Raw genomic sequence first — 584 nt, 5'->3', positions numbered from 1 at the left:
GCACAACTCAAAACGAAGAGAAACAGCTGTAAATATCTATTGAAAATCAGAACATGGAATGTACAAAGTATGAATCTGGGAAAATTGGAAGTTGTCAAAAATGAAATGGAACGCATAAACACCAACATTTCAGTAAGCTGAAATGGACTGGTATTGGACATTTTGAACTGATAATCACATGGTTTACTATGCTGGAAATGACAAATTGAAGAAGAATGGTGTTGCATTCGTTGTCAAAAAGAACGTATCCAGATCAGTCATGCGGTACAACACTGTCTGTGATAGGATATTATCCATGCACCTACAAGGAAGCCCAGTTAGTACTACTATTATTCAAATTTATACACCAACCACTAAAGCCAGTGAAAATGAAATAGAAGAATTCTACCAACTTCTTCAATCTGAATTCTATCAAACATGCAATAAAGATGTCTCGATCATTACTGGTGATTGAAATGAAAAGGTTGGGAGCAAAGAGGAAGGATCAGTAAAATAGGGCCTTGTTAATAGAAACGATGCTGGAGAATGCATGATAGAATTCTGCAAAACCAATGATTTGTTCATTTCAAATACCTTCTTTAGAC

This window comes from Chrysochloris asiatica, unplaced genomic scaffold (assembly GCF_000296735.1).
Source record: "Chrysochloris asiatica unplaced genomic scaffold, ChrAsi1.0 scaffold00036, whole genome shotgun sequence".
Lineage (NCBI taxonomy): Eukaryota > Metazoa > Chordata > Mammalia > Afrosoricida > Chrysochloridae > Chrysochloris > Chrysochloris asiatica.
The sequence above is the reverse complement of the archived record's forward strand: the minus strand, read 5'-3'. Positions refer to the sequence as shown.